Below are 23,999 nucleotides of genomic sequence, written 5' to 3' on the forward strand. Positions count from 1 at the left end.
TTTTAAAAATAAAACTATCAGCCATTCTTTACCACCAAAACAGTCTTGCTATAGACCAGAAAAAAGAAAACTTTCTCCAGTGAATCACAACTTGAGAATGAGAACATGTTTCTCCTCCACGGGTTGCCCGTCTCCTGGCGGGGACGTGTCGGGCCGGCCACCCTCTGTCCCCAGGGCCCGTGATGCCCTGGGCCCTGGAACCACGGAGGCCTCTCGTCTAGAACCCATTTGAGGAGCTGTGTGCAGACTGGTCCCAATTTGTTCACAGGGTAAAAGCCCAGATACCAGACGGCCTAGTTTAAAACTGGACATCTGGCAACTCTAAAAACAAATTCAGTTGTCTTTCCTCAGAGAAAATTGTGCATATCATATAATTTCTGAAATTGGGTTAAATTACAGCAAATTGTAGCGTGTAGAATTGGTAAATAAATACAACGGACGACACCCCACCGTCTGAGTGCAGCTGGGGGGGAACATTAGGCATGATTAGATGTGGTTAAAAGTTATCATTGTTTTGCGATTTGCAACATAAACATACTGTGTAAATATCCTGTGAGAAAACCTACTTCTGTAGTTCTAGTTCATGGATTTATTTTGGTGTTAACTTCAAAAGCAACTACAAATATTTACATAAAATTGTTTACATAGTTAGATCACCTCTACTTCTCCAAGATACTCCTAGTCCCGACTCTAACAGGTCGGTCAGGGTGCCCGTCCTTCACTTGCTGAGTGCAGATTCTCTGCGACACCAGACGTGTCCCTGCCAGGGACGTGCAGGGGATCCCGGGAAACCTCAGCAGGTGAACCCGACGCCTCCACAACTTGGCTTTTCCTCGTCACTTTCAACATCAGGGGCATGGCTGGCTTCATCTGCATCAGCACCCAGGAACCGTGCGTGGGGAAGGGGGGGCGTCTGTGTGTGCACGCGTGCCTGAGCGCGTGAGTGTGTGCATGTCCACCCACGTGCACACAGGCCTTCTCCTTCATTCATCACTCACAGATTCATTCAGTTCACGCTTTAGGCTCCGTCCCCTTCAAAGCATCTGGAGGGCAGACGAGAAAGCGGAAAGGATGTGAGGCTTAATATCACTAAGATGATCTTTACATCAATGTCTAATAATGCACAGCTTTGACCTTTTATTTTGCCATCTCTGCATCATTACAGTGTAATTCCAAGTCTCCTGACTGTATAAACTATACTCGACCAGAGGACAGAACGCAAATCAAGCAATATTCTCTGTTTTAACCACAGGGCAGCACCGAGCCTGTAACTGCTCAGGAAGTGCCCTTGATTATGAAAAGGAAATTGTAAGTCAATTGCTCCTGATACAAGTACACTGATGCACTTGTGCTCATAATCCTGAAGTCAGAGGGCATATTCAGCAGCAGCGTTACTATCGTATATTACACTACAATACAAATTATGTGAGCAAGTGGGGACCGCCGCTCAGGGAGCACAGGTTTGTACCTGGACGGGGAGCAAGGGTCCTCCCTGGTGACCTTCCCTCGGGTCTAAGACGACACAGCCTGGCTCTGAGACGGTGACCCTCTTCCTGCTTCGGGGGGCAGTTCGACGGCCTGAGTGTGACAGGCAGCCATGGACAAGTGGAGAGGCCCCGTGTGTGACAAGAAAGGTCACGCTGCGCCACCATGAGAGCCGTCCGTTAGCCTAAGCAGGCAGAGGCCGCCTGTTCCCGGAAAAAGTAAGACCCCATCCTCCACACAGAGTGAGTTTCATGAAAGCACTTGTCTTATGGGGTGGGAGGTGGACCGGACAGCCTCAGACCGCTCTGCCGGTTCTAAGATGCTACGATTCTCCCCGTAAATGGGAAGTGCTCTGCACATTCCGGGAAGTGACGTGTTCAACACAGAGAAATAAGCCTCAGGACAGACGGGGCAGACATGGCCACTGCAGTCAGTGAGGACTGGAGATCAGCAAAGACACACATGTAAACACGTCATCACGGAAGGCTGCTTCCGCCAGGCTCCCGCAGCTCTTCTACTTCAATACTTTGGGGGGGGTTTCAACCTTCTTTTTGCATATTTGGCTGCTGGTGGTGGGCAGTAAGATGAGCAAAGGAGAGGACTGGGGAGCTGGGTAAACCTGCAAAGTGAAAACTGTCAAGGAAAATGTCACCGCTTTGCCATCTCGTCTCCAGGACGCTATGGGGGCTGTCCATCTCTGTGAGACGGGGCACCGTTCGGGAGAACCAGACGGGTGACTTTTTGTTTTGATGTCTTTAAAGTGTTTATCCTGAAGAAGAAAAGAAAACAAATAAGCTGGTATGTTCCAATTACTGGCTGTATAGAGATCCAGTGAAATGAAAGAATCCAAGAGTGAACACAAAAATCTTTCTTCATAAAGGAAAAAGTAAAGAGTATATAGTTAATCAATTTGGAATTTTTCTTTCTGTGATTCAAAACACATTTCTCCAGAAATGGTCCTATGTCTGAAAAACACATATCCCCACTTTTCTAAGTTTAAAAATGCTGAGTTAAAAAGTCAGGAGGTATAGTTAGACACAGATTTATTAAATATATGTGAATCTGACTGCCTGCTCTATCATTTATTACACATAAAATCCCAATTTTGGAAATTCTTACAATTTTAATTAAATATTTTTAATAAAAAACTAATTTTATTAAAACTTTAAAATATAAGTAATGTTTTAGTCAGACGTCCAGACCCTAGCAATTTAACAAAAGGTTCAAACATCTGCTTCCAAAGCGGACTTAGCAAATGTTCGACAATAAAATCGTTTCTCCCCCCACACTCAAATGTGCAAAGGTTGTACAGAAGTTGCTGGAAATGAACGGAAGGTCTTCTCAGTTTCCACTCAGTCACAAGTGAGCAGAGAGAAGAGCAAGTGCCGCGATGGCAGAGTTAAAACCACAGCTGAGGGGCTAAGGCCTCAGTCAGTCCACAGAGGGGAAAGGGGGGCCCCGGAGGGGAGCAAAGGACCACCAGGGAGCTCTGCCCGCAGACCTGCTCTCTCCCGGGGCTCCTGAGAAACTGCCTGGGTTCACCTGAAATGATAGAAATTAATCTGTATCTGCTGGAAATGAAACTGCTGACAGAAATTTCAGTCACTAGGGCATATGATCATTTATTATCCAGAAACACATTAATACTCGTTAGAAATAAATTTGGAGATCTCCACATTAAGATTTCTAAAGTGCCATAAGTTTAAAGCAACAGTTTTGTCGAGACACAATTCTTACACCATATAGTTCTTTCATTTACAGGGTACAGTTCAACGGCTGATAGTATTTCAAGGAGTTCTGAACTTACCTCCATGACTTTAGGGTGGTTCCTACGCCACAGAACCCCTCCTCCCCTCTGCATCCCCCAAACCTCCATCCCAGCCCCAGGTCCCAGCCCTAGGCGACCACCTGCGCTGTCTGCAGATTTGCCCCTTGAGGATATTTCATGTAAATGGCACCAAACCATATGGAGTCTTTAAACTAATTAAAGCCATTTTTTAAAGTCCTAACAAAATTCACCATCAGAAACACTTCTTCAAATCTCTCCTCTTCTCTCTTTTTCAGTAATGCAGGAGACCTTCAAAGCGAGTTCAGCTTCGTCTTTCCGGCCGTGACCCGTGGTTTCGGTCTTACCCTCGGGTTTCTGCCGGCGGCTCTGCTCCCCGCCGCCCCCTGCTGGCGCTGCCCCCGCACGTTCCCAAGTCGCTCCTCGCCCTCCTGGGCCTTAAAATACTGAACAGAGCACAGGACTGTTAACGGGTGTAAAACGTCAGTGTGGTCGCTCGATGTAAGTATCCTATTCTTCTCCTAGAAATTATAAAGCTTTGAGTCAGTCCTAAAACTCTTATCAAAACCTCGTCCAAAAATGTTGCCTTCTTAACACTTTTCATTTTTCACAAGGAAAATGCTGAACCTTAAAGAATTTTATTTCAATCCTAACAAAAGCATAAAGTTGGAAAGCTCTTTCTTTACTGTTTAAATGAATATAACTCATGAGAGATAAAGATTTTACTAAAACCATGTGTGAAGACTACTAATAAAAATGGAAGAAAGAAATATAAAAATTCGAAACATGCAGAAATAACAGTACGTTCCTCTAAGGCTGAGAACTGTGTGAAAGTTATTTTTAGTTACTTAACGTATCTATTGCTCTTTGAGTATTTCTCAATTTTTAAGTGGTTTTAAAATGGAAACTTGACTATTTTTCCTAACCTTAAGAGTTGGGGGTTTTTTTTGAAATTTAAATAGACAATAAAAGAAAATAAAATTTACAAACCAGTTTCTATGGTCTTCATAATGTAATAGTTTAGTGCTTCAGCTTTGTATACATTAAAATTATTTCTGATTTGTTACTAAAACTCCATAATCCTAGGACTAGTGCTTCAAAATCTATGCTTAGCAGTCTCAGTAGGCATTTAGCCATTTTTAAAACATTATCTCCAACCTCACAGAAAGTTTAAGAATTTTTCAGAAGTGAATGTTTGATTTAGCATGTTACTCTGAATTTCTCTCCTGGTTTTAAAACAAAGAAGAAGTAACATCAACAATTCCTTTGGGGGCAGATGAATGAGTACATTTGTTAGACTTTCAGTTATTTTACTATTATTTGTGTGCCCCAGGTAAGTTTACAGGGAGTATTTTATTCTATTTTACGGAGATTTTAAAACATATCTGTGTACCACCTAAGGCAAAGAAATTTTTAATCAGTTTGTGTGTAAATAAATAAACTTTTGAGTTAAAGGATGCAAATTGGGTTTACCGTACTTTTTTTTAAATAAAAATTTTAATGTATAAATAAGATATGGATAATAAATTATGTCCTTTGAAAAATACAGAGTTTTTATGTATATGTAAAGTACAATGAAGAGAGGAATTTTGCATTAAGTCTGCATTTAGACAGAAAGCTTTGGTTTCTGAAGGTTGGCAAACATGATGAGGCTCAGGAAACCCATCCCAGTGCTTTGAACACAGGGACGGACCTCAGCATCCGTCAGCGGAGGGAGGAAGGGATGGGGCGCGGTCCCCACCCGTCACCGCACAGGAGGACGTATCATTTCAGGGTTACACGTCCTGTGTGTAAAGGAAAAGCTGGATGTGAAGAACGTGTTCACACTGATTATTTTTACCGTATTTAAAGCATGTTTCTCTACTCACTACTGTTGGTTCCTCTTGAACATGGCAAAACTCACACATTTTAACATAGAAAATAACGCTGGATGGGTCCCCTTGCCTTCTTTATTATGTATCACTGCCCACAAGACTGATCCAACCCATCGCCTCTTAAGTAAAGCAGCCTTCATTTCTCCTGTATTTCAAGCCTACAAAGAATATTAGCTTCCCTCATTTCTTGTGGGTTTTTTAAAACAAATATTTCTGTGCTATTGGGTCCTTTACTTTTACTTTTGTCAAACAGTCAAAGAGAAACACTTCCTAGGAATTTCTGTTAATTAATTTATTTTACATTTGGTAAGAAGCTAGCTCAGCCCATCCCTCCTACCAAAAGAAAAGATCTAACGATTAGAGGATGCTTTCTTCTCTTGGCCGGTGATGCTAGGTGCTTGCTCTAGTCGTGAGGGGCTGCCGAGGATGGGGGGCCTGTCGTGCAGGAACTACCTTTCCTTAGAAAACAACCAGTAACGCTTTGCGGTTCCAGCAGGCTTTGATACCCATCGGTGAGTCGGTCTCTGGCCTCAGATATACCGGTGTTTACGCTAGGGAGTAGCCCACATTTCAGTGCAGTGAAACACATGTTCTGCTGAACCCCGACCCTTCCCATCGGCTCCTGAGATGCAGAGGTTGAGGACAAAAGACAAAGACGGCTGGTGACAGAAGCAGCCAAGTTCAGAGCCGTCTCCAAGCACGTTTCTTAAAGCGAGGGAGAAGTTAGAAACCAGAAACCTGGCTGGAGGGTGTGGGTAAAGTGAGTCTCCAGGACACAGACCTGGGTGGGGACACCTGGCCTCTTGTGGCCCCCGCAAAGCCCCCCAACATAATTCACTGCGGCAGGAAACCCGGTGCCACCTCCCGATGACCCGGCCGAGGTCACGGGCACGGCCAGACCGTGGCCAGAGGCTCCTGTTTCTGTGCTGGGGTTTCCTGGTTGTAGCTCCTCCATCTCTTACCAGCCTGGATTTGCTCCTGCTTCTGTGTCTTGGGCAGGAATCCATCACTGGACGCGTCCAAGTGGGGACATTGAACCAGATGGCGGTGACAGGAGCGTCCCCAGCCTGGGGGCAGAGGCCCAGGGGAAACGGGGAGACTTCCGAGTGACCACAATCACAGCTCCTTCTATGCGATAGACACTTGCATCTGCTGGTGAACCAGTGGCATGTGAGAACGTGTTGCTCCCTGAAAACCTTCCATGAATACTTTAAATGTGTCTTACATGTACAGGGACACAAAGCCCTAGGTGCCATTATATCTATGGACCTAGTTTTTAATTTCCCAACATGCGAAAGGATAACGTCAGAGTTTCACCCTCTTGCGCTTTTCTCTCTCTGCACCAGAGGGCTGGGGCCTGACACGATCCAGGGCTCCGGGGACGGCGCTAACCCCTCCCCGCCCTCAGCAGTAAATAAACGGGAAGGAAGCAGAAAGGGCTCAGCCTGGGTGTGCGGTTGCTCCCGCTAAACCGACCTTCTCCAGCAGAGTCACGCACCGTCTCCCGAGAATGGACGTCAAGGTCACCCTGGGCTACCCCGAGCCCGGCCCGCACTGCCCCCCAACAGAGCGGCCAAGTCAAGGAACAGGGGTGAGGCCACCGTCACAAAAATCACGCGGAAGCGTCCAGCGTTAAGGAGGCACCTGACCACAGCGGCTGCTAGTTTGTGGAAAAGTCCAGTTACTGGATTTAAACTTGAAACTTACCATTGCCCCCCGTGACACATTCCAGATCAGGGTGCACAGCACAAACTCATGCTGATCTTGAGCACATTAGTGCTTCCTACAAATACAATAAAAAGTTACATGGATATATGTATTTATATACGCATATGAAAAAACCGATATAATTAATTCCTTTAAACTTTGCTAAAAGTATGAAAACAGTTTATAAATACCATTTTTAAAAGAAAATCATTTTTCCTATGCAGAATATAACTAGGGTCTAGGGTCTTGAAATACTCTACAGAAAACTCTGGTGAAAACACTGAATAACATTTCTATTAAAAAATCTAAGTGTATGAATGAAAAGTAAAATATTTTAGTGACTATTACCCACAGAAGTCTTTCAAACTGCATTTTAATTCCTAGATTCTATGATCTAAGAAAATCTCATTTTTCGTGGTAGAGCTTACAAATGAAATACAAAAAACTGAGGTTAGAAAGAGATTGCATTAGTTACATTTAATGCCATTTAAAAAGCTGAGTAAAAATTGAATGTCAGAGAGCAGCGTTTATTGTACACGTGCTGGGGCTCGTTAACGGTGCTGGAAAACTGAAGTGTGAGGTCGGGGGGTCGGGGGAGCCGGTGATCACGGAGGGGCCGGGGACAAAGGCAGGTTTCCAGTGACCAGTGGACCTGACCCTCCACCACGTGGACTCCTGGACCGGGGGCAAGTCTCATGTGAAGGTTTCCTCACAGCCCCATCTCGGCTACGCTGGTCTCGCATTGCAGGGTTTGCCCTTCCTCTCTCCTGGGGGGAGGGGGGCAGAGGTGTGTCTGGGGGGCAGGGAGGGCAGTTCTGCTGGGCTCCTCAGAGCTGGCCAGGGTGGAGGGCGGGCTGTGGCAGAAGGTGGACAGCATCTTGGCTTCTCCTGTTCTTCCTCAGCTTTATGGGGAAGGGGGTGTCTTTATTTGGTAAAAGGCAAAATTTCAGACAGAACTTCAGGCACACGTTCACATGCACCTACAAAAGCAAAACCCAAAGCCAGATACACATAATTTTTGGATGGTCATTATTCTGGATTGCTCCTGTGATTTTTTTTCTTAGCTAAGAGATAAAGAGATAAACTTGCTGCAGTGCATGAGAATGGGCAGGTTTTCATATCATTTATTTTCCTCCAAGCAGATAAGAGAGCACATTGAACAAGGTGGCCACCCCTGTCCTTCCCGAGGTGAAGACACCCATCCTCCCCAAGCCGGTCTGGTACCAAGCCTCTGTGCAGAGTTTTGAGGATTCGTCTTATTTTCCCAGAAAGCCTGCCGGCTACACCAGTGTTTGAAGCCCCGCAGGATTTCTGGTCACCTCACGGGAGGCAGTGACTGACCCCAGCAGAGTCACCGGCCCGGGGAGCTGCCGCATCAGCCCCAGGTCCTGTCTCAGCAGCACCATTGGCAACAGTGCCATTCCCACGGGGATAACTGCAGACCCAGAGGAAAATCTCGTCTCAGCAGCAGGTGCAGTCGGTAGGACACTTGAGCAGAAAATGCAGAATTAGGAGAAAGCAGTGCCCGTTTGTGGAGAATCAGGCCCAGATTTAGAGTCTAACCTGGGTCTCCTCCTGGCACACACTCACGCATCTTTCCACGGAGGCCCACTTTGTGTTAATATTTGCATAACAGCAACAACAGCTCCTGCTCTGATTTTCATGGTAATCAAGATGCCCTTGTGCCTATTTTACAGATGAGAAGGTACAGAACAAACTCCAGCTCACCCAGCTTGTAACTGTGCCAGTTGTGTCATATTCTGAGCCTGTCTACTGTAACCATGTCACATCACCAGGCGGTAGAATTGGAAGGGGTCCCCAGATTGATCACTGGCATAAACTATTTCCAAATCTATAGCACAGAAACCAAAATTGCAGAGGGTATAGGGAACGCACAGCTGTACCCCCATTGTGGGTGAGTAGGAGGCGTTCTTAAGGAAGGAACTCTCTCTTGAGGCTGTTGTCTGTACAATGCTTATAATCTGCTGAGTAACACACACTTGGAGGCTCCCGTACGGGTAACTGGGCAGGTGAGCACAGCTCTCCTCCCACGAGGACCGGGATTTAAGGCTACATTAATGGTAAGCAAAGCTGATGAAAAACGCGTGAAGACGACGCACAGGATTCTCTCAGTAGATCTACATAAAAGACCCCTCCATGGGCACAGGGACCTTCTAGAATTAGCAAACAGCACTAACTGTTTTTCTAGCATTGAGTATGCAGCCAACGCTATTTCATCCCCAGGAGCATTTTGAAGGCAGTCCACGACCTCTGGGAAGTTTGGACCCTGTTAACCATTTAATCATGCAACACTTACTTGGAAAAAGAAGCCCTTTCTGCTGTTTCATACAGCTTCTCCTTTTAGCACTCAAGCCCCATTAGGTAGTAGGCAGAATAATACATTTCTTCAGTTTCCCCTCCATTCTAAGCCCAGTATAAGAAATATGGTCCAGAAACCTACTGAATGTTAAAATTGCTGGCTGTGGTTCAGATCGATTAGGGAAGAGCTGACTTCACAGGAAGGCGGCCGAGAAGGGGAGGATGGAGTCAGCCTCACACTGTCACCTTCACGGTGCATCCCAAAGAGCTTGCTCTGCCCCGGCCACAGTGTCTTCACCTGTGAAGTGGGGGAGGCTTAACCCAGGCATAACCCAGGCCTGATTTCCAAATCCCTGACCTCATGAGCAGCATTTCGAGCCCAGGGCTCTGACCGCCTGGGCCTTTGCGGCTCCTGAACAAACCTTCCCGGGGCGAGTGAGCAACAAAGTGGCCTGGATCCAAATTACTTGCCCCCAAAGTCTAAGCACCTCAGGCTTTTATGTCCTCGAGCCCTCACCCGTCCTTTTGGTTGTTACTGTGTTTTTTCCCAACAGCCTGCAAAGTTTAAGTGCAGGAGGCCTGAGTGAGAGCTTCGGATAGCACCGAATTCTGTGGAGCCGCCAGTGGCTCCGTTTGGAGAAGGAAAAGCTCACAGCTGGGGCTCCCTCTGTCCTTTTCTCCTCCAGTTATAACAGGTTAGTAGCAAAGCGACCCAGAGACTCTGCTTTTACCTACATACTTTGTTTATCTTGTACAAAGATTGGACTGAAGCAAATATTTTAACACAGCATTTGTTCATCTTGAAAGGTGAGAACCTGGTTTTTGTTATATTATTTTCAGTATTTATATGTTTTGTTTTTCCGATAGAAAAGGCAGCAAAAGATAATAAACACAAAATATTAAAACAAGAAATTTAAGATGTCCTGAGAGGTTTTTAACTTAGAAAATTTAAAATCAGGTATGTATTTTATTTTTCTATGCCTAAATTTATTAATAACTTGAATATTTCCTCCCTGGAAAAAAGAAGAAAGAATTCAGAAATCACAAAGTAGTGCTTGCTACTTAATTAATATTTTGGTTTTCTACATCAGCTATAATAGATACAAAATGTCCATAATTCCTCAAATTCTCTATTGCCAATCTCTTCATTGTCAAACCAACTACATCAAGATTAAAATCACATTAAGATAAATACAATTCAGTATATTTATGCTTTTGCATTAATGAGACAATTTCAGGTCATAGGGAAATTGATACTCAGATTATTAATTACTTGCTATAAACATCATATTTACTTCACACAAAATGTATAAAATGCACCCCAATTTTATAAGAAAATATTTTGAAAAAATGTAACTTGTATTGAGAACAATTTTAAAGTTCTGGGAATGCAACCTAATCCATTAACTCTGAAAGGAAAATATCACAGCACAACGCTAAAGAAACTGTGTCTCATGGTTAATACGGACATATACTAGGTAACAAAACAGAGCATATTTGCTGGAAAATTGTCTCACACTATCCACGGCCATTGCAAGGGCAAACAGCGTTATTGCATCTAGTGAATATTAGGAACTAAAAAGCCACATTATAAAATAACTTTGATTGACATTTAATGGAACACATGAGCGGCAAATATAGCAAGAAAAATTTATTCAAAAAGGCGGCAAAATAAAACTTTGAATGAGTTCCTAAACAGGTAGTTAAGAGTGTATGTAGACAAAATTTTTTAAGTTACAAAGAATACAGAAAAAAATAATTTTGGAGGAAATATGATGTCATGCTGCACATGATTGAAAGCAAATCCAGCCCCACTACTAATACAAATAGGAAGAGGAAATAAAAAATAACACATTTCAATACAAACTGGTATTTCAGAATCATCATTTGTAAATACGTCATGAGCAGAATAAGCGTGAAAAAAGAGCATCAAAATTTCAATCTTCATCCTCAAAGACTAGAAAACTCTCATCTTCAAAAGCAGAGACCCGCCCTCGAGGAAACCCAGGTGAGCCTCTCGTCATCGCCGGCTCTGGCTGGCTAATGCCACGTGTTTAAGGGATTAGACCACTACCTCTTGATATTCCGCCTTGCATGAAGCCTCAACTCCCACGCTGGTCCCCGGGGCCGCTTCCTTCCCCTCCAGGTCACTTCAGAAGTCCAGTCTCGCGCCCACCTGTTCCTCTCCTCCTTCCTGAGTCCTCCAAGTCACACACTGAGTTCCATCTGCAGCTCACAGCTGGCCGTAGCCCGTCCGGAATTATGGCTAAATCAGTGTGTCCTCCAGACACTTGGCACCAAGGAACTCAGCCGGGGCTTTTGAAAGCCGACAGGACTGGCTGCCCACACCGCCCTTTGTCTGCGGACGGCTCTCCGCCATCTTCATTCATCTGCCGTTTTCTTGGACACAAATATAAACTTCACTTGAGATGCTTTCTTCTGGTACAGTGTTTCTTCTTGTAATCGACACATTGGCCATTCATGACATTGACAACATACAGCTCTGTCTTCTCTCTCATGTCCGAAAGTTATAACCCGTTAAAAGAGGAGTCCACCTTTTTTTTTTTTTCCTTTTGGGAAGCACAATAAATATCAAAAGACTTGGCCATACTTGCTGTCTATAAAAGGCAAAAATTAGCTTTCCTGCTAGCATCCAAATTTATGTAAACCAATATGTAGCTGGCACAGTTTATGCTCGAAATAACTCAGTTTTCCTCGTTAATCTGAACACATAAGAATTGATCCATCTGTATATTGTTACCAGTTGTTGTTAGTACATTTTCATGTCAATGGTTACTAAACTCTGCCATTTTCCTTTATCTAGTACTCAAGTTTCTAAAATGTTGTGATTGTGGCCACTGTGGAGATTATTTTGTTTGTTCTTATTATGTTGATAGATCCACTAGCTTCTTGCTTCTCGTTCTGATTTCTAGAATCCTTATTATTTATTCAGGTTTCAGTGGGCAAAATGCCACTCAGAAAACTTTGTTCCTAATTCATTTTACTAAATCATTACTATGGAGTATCTACCTAATATTGTAGCAATGCCTCCGTTAATTTTGAGCCATGGCTTATGATACCAATTAAATAAAAAACTAAAATGCGAAGGGAATAACTAAAATTCTACCTTTAAAAAAAAAAAAAGCAGCAATTGGTTTGACATCGCAGTCTTGGCTAAGTTACTGAGGTCACCCCACCACCAGGAGGTCCCAGAGGGGCCTTGTCCTGCATCACCCTTTGCAAAGGCTCGAGACCCCCCCTCTCCCCACCCCTGCGACTCAGCGGGCCCCCAGGCGGACAACTGTCAGGCCTCCAGCACCCTGCCTTGGGGACGAAGGTCCCAGTCTTGGAAGGGACACATAACCTGAGGGCCCTGAAACCAAGCTTGGTTAGTGTCATGGCCTCAGCAGTTGAGGGGAGAAGGGAAACAGTTGTGGGAAGAGCGGGTGCACAAAGCCGTGTGTGGGGGGTGACCCCAGGGGCCTGGGTTCTCATGCAGACAGTGTGAGTGGGATGAAGAGCCTGGTGGTCTGGGGCAAACCCGGAGGTAGAATTTGGCCATGGGGGCTGGAGGACCCTGAGTCCCACATCCCTTCACCCCACAGGGTGATACGCGGCCGGAAGAGGAGGGTCTTCAGCTACGGGGTGTAAGGGCTCCGTTCCAAACCCCAAGCCCGATCCCTGTGGCCGAGGGAGGGGAGACGGCTGGGGAAGAGAGTGGTCTCGCCCTGCAGCACGCGGAGCTCTTGGGCCTCCCCATGGATGCTGGGGGTGGTCAAGAAGCCCACCGCGGCCCGACAGAGAGAATCCAGAATGTTCCGCTGGGTTGGGGGGTGGAGACGATTTCAGATGGCTGCAGGTGCGGTGCGGAGTCTGTGCCTGCCTTTTGCGTCCAAGCTCCACCCAGGGATGGAATCAGCCAGGAGCCACTTGCTGGGACTAAACTGGGGCCAAGAGGTGAAGGTTAGAGCAAAGCCCTTTCTGATCGAGCGTGAGGAAAATCGCTGACAGAGCAGGCAGAATGGATTGTACTGCTAGGTCGTGGGTTTCAACGCTGAAAATATTTGAGCCAAGACTGTAGGGTCAGTGGTAAGAAAAGATGTAGAGAGGATTTGTCCACAGAATAGGAGTTTGGAGAGGACAATTTCTAAGTTTCCTCACAATAATTTTAGAATTCTTCCAGCCTTCTATGAACTTCTATTACTTTTACAGTCTCTTCCTATTTCACGCTGGTTTCAGGTAAGTTATCAGGCCTCTCCACCTAGAATTCAGGGGGTGGGTGCCATATTTCATTTTCCTTTTGTATCCTCAGAATGTTGAGCACAAAACTGGAACTAAGTATTGACTGGCTGATTGATGGTTTGGTAGGTTTATGTTGTTAGTGGGCTTTCCTAGTATGAAATTACTGTACCCTCTTCTTTCCATAAGGCCACAATTTATAGTACTACAACAATTAGGGCAAAATGTTAGGAAATGGTGAACCTGGTTTTAGGCTTATGGGAGTTGAATCGTACTGTTTCTGCCGCTTTTTTCAAAGTAGAAAAGGTTTAAAGACCTTAAAAGAGCTAGGTGAGTGCTGCGTGTTGGCCGCATTGGCTGCACTCGTCAAGGTGTTTCAAGAAAGAACTGGTCTCAGGAAAGACTGGTACAGAACACAGCAAGCAGATATGAAAGTGGATGGAGAAAGTCCAGAAATGTGGAGCCTTAAGGAAAGGAAAAACCCAGCGATTCCAGATCCGAGCAGGAACAGAGGCAACCAGGAGAGCCTTCCAGAGCAAAAGGCGTAAACCCTGCCCATTTGGTAACATGACTAAGAGCACGTGGAGGTGTGGCCTCCACAGATATTTCGGGGATGAAACTGGCAGGGGGCGGGGCGGGGGTGGCGTGGGAGGAAGCCCAGCAAGAATGAGGGGTGGAGGAGCCAGGGTCCCGAGGGCAGGAAAGCAAAGAAAGTAAGCAACTTTGAGAATTATTCTTGAAATATCCTCTGGGTGTGGCTAGTGGCATATGGAAGTGACCAGAAGCACGTAGGTCAGAGACCTACTAAGTTTTTAACAGCCTTATTGAGATATACTTCCCGGACTGTAAGAGTCACCCATTTAGTGTATACAGTTCAGTGGCTTTTAGTGCAGTCGCAGAGGGGCGCAGTCCTCACCACAATTGATTTTGGGCACTTTACTCACCGTAGAAAGAAACCCCGTGCCCACTGGGGGTTACTCCCACTTCCTCCCCTGTCCCCAGCCCTCTCCCAGGCCATCCCTGATCTATTTAATGTCTCTGTAGATTTGCCTGTTCTGGAAGCTTCACGTGCGAGGAATCATACGATATGGGGTCTTCTGCGTTTGGCTGCAATCATGTGGCACAACGTTTCCAAGTCTCATCCATGTTGTAACCTTCCTTCCTATGTAGTCTTCCTTTTAAAGGCTGAATAACTTTTCGTTGTACTGCTACACCACATCTTGTTAATCCGTTTATCAGGTCATAGTCATTTGGGTTTTTCCCACTTTTTGCCTTTTTGTGTATAATGCTGCAATGGAGATCCATGTACACAAGCTTTTGTGTACACATGTGTTTTCAGTTTGGGGGGTATATACCTAGGAGTGGAATTGCGGGGTCACGTGGTAACTCAGCTTAGCTTTGAGTAGCTGCCAGATTGTTTTCTAAAGTGGCCACACCGCCTTGCCCTCCCACCAGCACTGTATCAGGTTCCAACATCTCCCGCCCTCTGCAACACCAGCTATTGTTCACCTTTTCATCATGGCTGTCCGAGCGGCTGTGGAGTGATTTCTCATTGTGCTTTTGACTTGCATTTGATGAGTATGCTGAGTATCTTTTCCTGTAAACCTTCTTTGCATCTCTTCTTTGAAAAAACGTCTATTCAAATCCTTTGCCCATTTTTAAGGTGGGTTGCCTTTCTATTGTTGAATTGTAAGAGTTCTTTATATATTATGGACATTAAACCCTTATCATATTGTGATTTACAAATATTTCTTCCATTCCGTGGTTTGTCTCTACACTTTCACGATAATGTCCTTTGAAACACAAAAGTTTTTAACTTTGGTCAAGTCCAATCTATCTGTTTATTTCTTTTGTTGCTAGTGCTTTTGGTGTCATATCTGAGAAAACAATGCCAGCCTGTGAGGCTATCCCACTCTAAACACCTCTAGCAACTTTTAATAGCCATAAAGGGCTAGGTCTAGCCACATAAGAATTGTTGAGTTGTGTTTTAAAAAATCAGAGATACAACACAAAAATTATTCTGAAAAGAGTGAAGTACTGAATCTGCAGATGAAAATAGCATATCTTTGTTCAGAAAAAAAAATAGAGGTCAGTCACTGAGACACATCCTGGTTAGGTTATTGAATTTCTGTCAAATTGCAAGGATCATGAACATTTTTTCCCAACATACAAGCAGAAAAAGGAAGTCATCTACCAAGGGGAAAATTCCTTTTAGGCTTAGTTTTCCAACAAGCAATGCCAAAGACCAAGGGAAAAAAGTCCACAAAACTGAGTAGGAAAGGAAGTGTGACTGCGGACTAGTACACGCAGCCAGCCAGCTTGTGACTGGAGTTTAAAAAATAGTCTCTGAGTGTCACCCATGTCACCAGAAAACCATCCAAAAGTCTGCGATTATTTACATGTTAGTCTATCCTGTTACGGATGTCCAGTTGCTCTGCATGTTTCCCAGTACGGACTGTGAATCCCTGGAGGGCAAGAATGTCTCTCTTTTGCTCTTCGTAGACCTGGCTCACAGGAGGCACTCCACCCTGTGTGGAGTGGTTGTAAGTATATGTGTCCTGTGACAGCTCTGCACCAGCCTCTCCCCGTCTGACTCTTGGAGTTGACGTTAGTGCAGGTCAGAACCTCCAGAGGGCTCGGGGACACTGATTCCACAGGTCTGGGTGGGACGGCACCTCTGCAGTCCCAGGGGCTACTGCTGGTGGTCCAGGGCCACACTTGGAGGGACACTGCTCTACGCGGCGGTCCCAGCTCTGGCTGCACCTGGACATCACCTGGGGAGACTACTGCTGGTGCCTGGGGCTCCCCGAGACGTAACGATTCGATCCATCGGGGAGAGGGCTGAGCACTCAAATGACTCCCTTGGGCACCCCGTGCCTGAGCTGGCCCTCCTGTCACACCTCCTACGTATGGGCACAGGACACAGGTATCTTTATGGGAATAACGACAGGTGAAGGCAGAGACTTCGGCAGGTGTGTGGGTCACTTTCCTCCCCAGCATCTCTCATAGTGACAATAATGAGCGACCAAAATGTTGTTTGAATAAAGGAAGGAATGAAAGGAAGAGTTGGGACAAGTCACAAAGAGGAATTAAAGTGCAGTCCTTGGTGGGAGCCCCCCTCCCTCGCACCCTCCCATCAAGCCCAGCTTTGCGTGGGCGACGGCATCTCCCTCCCCCAGAAGTACCGACCTGCCCCACATTACCTTCATCTGTGTCACCTTGTCTCCTAGACATCTCAGAGTTTGGACCCGGGGTTTGGGATGCTCTGTAATGGCCACGGCTCCCCTGGGCAGGAGGGTGGGAATTAGGACCAGAGATCCTGTCCCATGGCGGGGGCAGGGGGGGACTTGGAGGTCGCATCGGATTTTTTTCCTAAATTTGTCATCATTGCAAACAATGCACATGCCTATTTCTTGAATAACTGAACTCCTTTATGTAAAGCCTGTCGAATGGAGTTGACAGAAGTCACTCCCGTCCAGCTCCGCAAGGGCCTCCTTCTTGTGGGTTCCGGGCTTCGCCTGACCCCGCTTCTCAGCAGCCTCGGGCCAGCGCCTCCAGCGTGCTTTGTCTCCAGGTGGGGCCACCTCTGCGCCGCCTTCCACCTTCCCGGCTGCTGCCTTAGGCACCTGTGCCACTTCCGCCTCTCGGCTCCACCTCCGAGGGCTGGAAGGTCCCGGGTTCTTTCCTGAAGCTGCTCCTCGCCAGTGATCTTACCCAGAGCTCTTGGGCGGACCTGGGGGAGGGCAGGGGAGGGAGAGAGGATGGGCAGTTCTCCCCATTACGTGGTGCGTATGTGTAACACACAGCAGAGAATTCATAGCTAACAATCCTCGCTGTTGTAAAGACAACTTCTGAATCACCAACAACTTTATTTATTCAAAATACATGGAAACAAGGACGATTTCTCATTCAGAGTCTCCCAGAATTTCATGACGGATTCAGCTGGAAACAGGACAAGTCCATCATTCCTCAGAACTTCCATTTCACTCGGGGAAGCCTGCTCTAGGGGCTGTCCTCTTTTTGGTCTTAACATCTACAGCTAATCAAAAGCCTGACTGGGTTAGGATGAAAGAACCCTGTCCCACTGCATTCCCACATTCTTCCTTCTTCTTTCAGTGTCTTCCAAGATCTACTTTGAACTGGAGTGTTGTATACTGTTCAGGGGCCCTTTGACCTGTTCCCATTAAATCAAAAGGAAACTGGGTCTCAGCCTTCACCCAACAGCCAGCCCACTGAAGTCCGTGTCCAGCACCCCTACCAAGGAGGTGGTGATTTCCAGGAGTTTCCTTGCCAGTCTGTCTATACAGCTGACTGCTAATCCAGTCCAGATTAGTGGGTAATTCTGGAATTAGACTCTTTGAGGGAAAGTGTGTAAAGGATGGAAGTTTACAGGGAATTTTACCGACCTTGGAAGACAACACAGAAGTTCCCAGCAGGCGGGAGAGGAAAGGAGAGGAACTAGCGCGGCCCCAGACCCCTGCACGCCCCTCCCTGTGTGGGCAGCCCACGTGGCACCTTGACTTTTCCAAATATTGGAAGAAAAAGCAGCCAAGGTTTTATGTGAGAACAAAAGCCCTGAAGCACTCCAATTTCCGGTGGTTAAACAAAAGAGGACACACACCAAGAAAAGCCAGTTCAAATGCGTGTGAAAAGCTGGACAAAAGAGAATCAGCATTTAAACGGAAAAAAAAAAAAAAAGGAAAAAGAGAAATGATCTCATTATTTGGATGTGGCATAACTTCCTGGTAGGTGTGTTTTCATAAATTCCTTGGGCATCCAGGGATGGGATGATGTTATAAGGCCCACATCCCTCAGAAAGAGAACGGACCTGGCCCTGCATCTTCTCCAAGGGATATTCATCCCGGAGCACGATTCGCACACAGATGAAGCTGCTCTCACCACAAGCACGGATGCTGTGGGCCCGAGTTCAGCATCGGTGGGCCTGGAGCCCAGAGACACCCAGATTTCTCGGCGGGCACACAGCCCCCCGGGAACAAGGGCTGCAGCAGAGCAGGGCAGGTATTCCGTAAAACTGCCCATCAAAGAAGTCAGTCAGAGTGGAGTCAGGGAAAAGCTGCAAATTGATTCCAGACCCTGCTTCTCTTAGGCCATCCTGGAGAGAGTGGCTGAATTTATTGAAACCTTCCCGCCAGGGTGACTCCTCCAATCACTGCGCCCTGGTCTCCTGGGAACAGGGTGGGGGCCCTGGGACCTCACCTGAGCCCCAGGGGCACCGGTGGGGCAGGTGAGACGCAGGGTGCAACCTGAGGGCCGCAATGGCCAGCCACCTCCTTCGTGTCCTGGAAATCCCTCCCCAGGCACGTTTTATTGGGCATCTGGATATAATCCTCTCCCGGAAATCTTAAATTGACCACGTTTAGTCACATCTGAGGAATCACGCTGAACAAAGAGAGGTGCGTGAATACTGGAGAACGACAAAAGCGCCAACTTTGTGTAAGAACTAGATGCATCTCAGGTTCTCAACTGGCATATGAGACTCAGATACAGAAGAACTCTAATGGAATAGTCAGTTTATTGATAGCCTGATTGCACTTGAAAAGGAATAAACAACGCATCCAACCACGTGAAGCGACTGAAGATTTGGTGGCGAAGGAAGTGTTATTACACGTGTCTGTAACTGAGGGACTCCCGTGACCCACGGGTGTGGACCCTCAGGTGACAGTGGCCTGGAGGAGAGCCTCGTAAGGCCAGGCTTGTGCAGACGGCTGACATGCCAGGTGACAGAATCTACACCAAAACGATCTTCAGGCCTTGAGCGAGGAGCCAAAAACAAACAGATACAATTTATTAGAGATAAAAGTTGAAAAAATATAAAATTCTGATTTCAGAGTCTCACAAATAGTTACACAGTTCCGGTGCAGATAGCAACCAGCTTGGGAGAAAGGCTTGAGGATGAGTTACAATTGCTTCAAAGAGATAGACAGAGGCAGCCGCGGCTAGAAACACAGAGTCCCCGTCACGGGTCCCTAGAAGCCCTGGCCGCTCGGCGCACGTGTCACACGGGCCGTCCTGGGCCCCGCATACCACCCTGCCCCACGCCTCCTGCTTCCCCTCCTCCTTCCCCGCTGCCCAGACGCTGGCCACACCGACAAGTACTGCTTCCCCATTAACGAGGTCTCTCCCACATTCCAGCTTTAAAAACATGACAACCTACTCATTTCAAGGCCAAGTTCAAATCCCGCCTTCCCTGCCTGGCTCTCCTCTTCTCGCAAGGAGGTGAACCTGCTGCCTCTGGCCATGGACCCCGCAGCTCGGGGTCCTGGTGACTCTCAGCTGCGTCATCAGAGAGGGTCTTGTCTGAGACCCTTTATTACACTTTATGGCTTCTGAACAACTCTGTAGGCAGCTGAGGCTATAACTGTATTTTTACATAGAGTTTGCATTTGTCATATAAGCCTATTCCTATTATGGGGAAGGAGGGAGGGAAGGAGGACCCAGTGGCCAGAATGGGTCCCCCAACTCCGCAACTCCCAGGAGGAGGGGTTCCAGACAGTCGGTCACATGTCACACAGTCCATGATGCTGGCGTCAGTTATGAGATTATAAAGCTCTGCATCAACATGACAGTGAATCCCACCCGCCTGGAGAGAGTCAGGCTTGTGCTTGTCGACTGACAGTTCTCAGTCTGCACGGATGTGCCCCTTAAAATACCGAGCACCGGGCTTCCCTGGTGGCGCAGTGGTTAAGAATCTGCCTGCCAATGCAGGGGACACGGGTTCGAGCCCTGGTGTGGGAAGATCCCACATGCCACGGAGCAACTAAGCCCGTGAGCCACAACTACTGAGCCTGCGCGTCTGGAGCCTGTGCTCTGCAACGGGAGAGGCCGCGACAGTGAGAGGTCCGCGCACCGCGATGAAGAGTGGACCCCACTTGCCGCAACTGGGGAAAGCCCTCGCACAGAAAGGAAGACCCAGCACAGCCAAAAATAAATAAATAAATAAATAAATAAATTTATAAAAAGAAAAAAAAATACCGAGCACCACTGTGGTCGTGGCCCCTCCACCTGTGCGTGAGGTGGGTCTCGGACACGCTGGCAAGGAGAACCTCAATCCACAGGGCAGGAAAACTAGGTGCAGAGAAAAACGTGTCTCTAAGCCCAGCAGTAATTTACTAAAAGGTCAGGGGGATATATAAGCATTTTCCCCCTGAGGCATATGTAGACAAAACTAGAGAAAAATGCAAGTATAAAATATATTACATTTCAAGCCAGTAAGCGCTGGTTCAAAAAGATTTAAAGAGGTGCGGCTGCACAAGTAAGCTTGGGAGCGAGTCTGCCCAGCTCTGCCCCCGAAGCCAGGGAGGACTCGGGAAGGGTCAAGTCCACGAGCAGGGTTTAGATTAACAAACCCAGTTTGTTTTGGAAGCAAATTTCTTCCAGAATGTCTTAACGGGTTATTACTATTCTACTGATTTTCTCTAATCCCTACTTTTTGCTGGGACTTCAAATTTGCCAACCGTGGCAGTTTTCGGGTCTGTGGTTGATGACCATGAACCCAGCGGGCGTAGCCCCACTCCGTCTGGCTCCCTGGGATGGGGTTTACACACAAAGACAAACTTTTATCCGAAGGGGCTCCTGGACATGGGTCTAGCCTGAGCCACCGTCGCTGTGCAGAGAGCACGGCAGAGCTTCTCCCATAATCCTTGAACTTGGACGTAAATACATCAAAGGTTGGATGAGATCTTGATAAGCTGTGGGAACAAAACTGGGATTTGTTTACGACACCACCCAACCCAGGGATCTGAGGGGTCACCTGACCCAGGCTGATGGTGAAATGTACCCCAGTCTGCAAACAAGATGGTTTTGCTCAGTGAAGGGCATTGGCCTGTGAACACTGCATCAGTTTAAAAAAGTCTCATCTCACCCCACTGCAGGCCCCACCCATGAAGTCCTTGTAAAGGTTTACAGAGCATTTGGAGCTCTATCGCAAAGACAGATTGTTGATGGAGAATGTCAGGCATTCTTCCCTATTTCCTACTTCGAATTTATTATTTTCTCCTTTTAAAATATTTTTTGCAGAGTGTAAAGTTTGGGTCAAGCCAAAACCTCAATCTTTATACTTTATTTCTGAACATATTATGAGTAGACAGTTGAAAATAAATGTCGAAGCACTTGGTCTCTTTTAACCAAACCAATAACAAAGAATTTAAAATAAACTTTCCGAGACGCTTATCAATTACACGATGTACAAAAATTCCACAAACACATGAAAATCTTACTTTTAAACATGTTATTTACATTATATAAAAAAAAAATCTTCAATATGTTTTTTTTCAACCTCCAGACAGCTTTTCAGATAAAGTACCTCTAAATTTAAAGCAATGATCCTATTGTTAATCTGAAACAAAACTGCAATAAGTACACTCCAAATATTCTGGAAACATGGGGAAAATAGTATATTTATTGTATTTTTTCAGGCTAAAGATCAGACTTCTTGTTTTAAATTGAGTTACTTTACCTAAAAAGGTGTCTGGAGGTTGAGGGGAAACGTATTAAGTATATCCTTTGAAAATGTAACTAATAAACTATTTGAAATAAGTTTATCCTCTGTTGCCAGACTTTTCGGACAGGCTGGATATTATTTTGGCTCAAATAGCAGAGCATTTTACATACTAATGAAGTACATATGGGTCGCAAAATTACTGCCCAATAAAAGTTAAAGACATGAACGTACGTATTCATCTACAGAAAGAGGCTGATTAGGCAAGGGATAGGGTACAGAGTCTCTGAACCCTCAGCAGAGAAAAGAAGCTGAACAAAAGCTGGGATGTACACCGCGCCCCCCCCCCCCCCGCCCCCAGGAACAGAGGTTCTAGCAAGCACGCATTTCCTGAAGGCCTGGGTTGCTCAGCGATCCATCACGCAGGCCCTGACGGTTCACCAAGCCTGTGGTCCATCATGGGCTGACTTATTCCACACATTTCCCGAGTCTCTACCCTGTGCCAGTATCACAACCTCCGGGAAGCTCTTTCTGGGGTTTAGGCGCAAAGTTCCCAAAGGCACAAGACTTGACACAAGGTAGCTCAGCTCACAGCACTGAGGCCCCTGCTCTGAGCACCCCAGGGACGTGTGCCCACGTGGGGCACCCGAAGGAGGAGGCTTAGTTCCCAAGTCTTCAGAGGGTGCCTTCCAGGGTACCCCACTGCTCACTGCCTGGGACCATCCCTAGGATGCAGGCAGATGATGCTATTTTGATGCCTCTGGCCAAGAGGCGAGCCCTCAGCACAGCCGCCCGCTCTTAAATTCCAATCTCACGTTAGCATAAGCGTCACAAAGCCACTGAGAGTAAAGGCACATTCGATTTTCATCTCTGATGTGCTGTATTACACAAATCTGGGCTATTTTATCTGATTAGATTGTAAGTGGGCAATATTACAATTTGTTAATTGCCAAACGTCAGCTTAATTCGTTTAAGATGATTGCCACTGCAGGGCCTACCAAGACACCCCGACCCCATCCATTTTCTCAACCAGACGCCCCTCCCTCACAGACGTTCACGCGCACGCACACACATATCTGGGCCCAGCGGGCTGGGAGTCCCGCCCCACTGACTCTTCTCCTTCAACATTTCCCGGGACGTGATCTCAAGCGTCTTCGCTCTCAGGCCGTCTCCTGAGACACTCCGTGAATCTCCTCTCCTCTCCTCTCCTCTCCATCAGGCTCGCAGTCCTGACCCCCCTTCCAATATTTTAGGGACTCTTGTCACCATAATGTCAGTTTGCAAATATGGAAACTGAGGTCTAAAAGGAGTAACAATCTAAGATTTAAGCATCAGAACCATGCGAAAGCTCAGCGTAACAGATAACACCAGCCGCAGAATCATGACTGATGAGAGCACATGTGGTCCTTCTGCCTCCTTCCCTCCCAGGCTTGCTCTGAATATTCCTGCCGGATTAATTTCCCTAACTTTTGAACACAGGTGTAGTCTGGCTGACGGGTGCTTCTACTCCATAAAGTTTCCAGGGGCTGAGGGTCCCCCTGCCCTGATTCTCTGCTCTACCCAAAGTGCTACCTTCATCTGCCTGATGCTCCCCCACCAAGCACACACTCCAGCCACGAGGGAGGAGGGGAGAGGAAGGGGGGAGCTGTCCAGCAGGGCCAAAGCCCAGGCGTGGCTTCCACACCTTCCTTTCACACCCCCCGACACACCTCCGCCAGAACTTAGGCATCTGGCCACACCTGGCTGCCAGATAGTCTGGGATGACATCTGCATGTGTCCAGCCAGCTATGGATCCAGCTGAAAACCCTACTGCTCTGGGAGGTGAGAGGATGGATACTGGGAGACAAGCAGGAGGGTCTCCACACCCAAGCTCTTCTTCATGTGTCTCTCCTCAAATTTCACCCTGAATATCTGCGGTCCTGCGACACGGTCCATGACTGGCCAGCCGGGTGCCCTGCAGGACACCCCTGAGCAGATGCACCTCAGTCAAACTTCCGCAGCAGCTCAGGCTTTCGGGAGCCCCTGAGACCGCCCCCCACCTCCCTGACTCTCTGCGCCCTCCGTCCCCACCCTGTCCGTAAAGGTCCCCCTCGCCACATCCCACGACGCTCTCCCTCCTCTGAACTCCTGC

At 46.9% G+C, this 23,999-nt stretch overlaps 1 long non-coding RNA gene across 1 annotated transcript in view; it reads right to left on the bottom strand.

The window, feature by feature from the left end:
• Positions 1-2,260: 2,260 nt before the first annotated feature.
• Positions 2,261-23,999, bottom strand: part of LOC309607018 — a 106,990-nt gene continuing 85,251 nt past the window's right edge. The window contains exons 3-4 of the long non-coding RNA XR_014232185.1: positions 6,853-6,928; positions 2,261-3,792 (exon numbers count right to left, since the gene is read on the bottom strand). This is a non-coding gene — a long non-coding RNA (uncharacterized lncRNA). The remainder of the gene's footprint in view (positions 3,793-6,852; positions 6,929-23,999) is intronic.

This window comes from Balaenoptera borealis (assembly GCF_965194805.1).
Source record: "Balaenoptera borealis genome assembly, chromosome: 12".
Taxonomy (NCBI): Eukaryota; Metazoa; Chordata; class Mammalia; order Artiodactyla; family Balaenopteridae; genus Balaenoptera; species Balaenoptera borealis.